This window comes from Sinocyclocheilus rhinocerous, unplaced genomic scaffold (assembly GCF_001515625.1).
Source record: "Sinocyclocheilus rhinocerous isolate Xijiao unplaced genomic scaffold, SAMN03320098_v1.1 scaffold2516, whole genome shotgun sequence".
NCBI lineage: Eukaryota > Metazoa > Chordata > Actinopteri > Cypriniformes > Cyprinidae > Sinocyclocheilus > Sinocyclocheilus rhinocerous.
In genome coordinates this window covers 449,642-449,859 of record NW_015639821.1, presented here as the reverse complement: position 1 = coordinate 449,859, position 218 = coordinate 449,642, and positions in this window count along the sequence as shown.

Here is a 218-nt window from a genome sequence, read left to right as displayed (position 1 = left end):
TCTCTCTCTCTCTCTCTCTCTCTCTCTCTCTCTCTCTCTGATGGCGCAATAATCACAACTTCTCTATTTCTTTACATTTTGCATTCTCATTTTTCATGACCCCTGTTGCATCTCTGCGGTCACACAGGTCTTTGTTGAGAAATGTGGGCGTGTGTTGAATGTCAGCGGGCAGTAAAGGGGAAGTATGTAACCTTCATGTGTCATATAGTCTGAAGAAG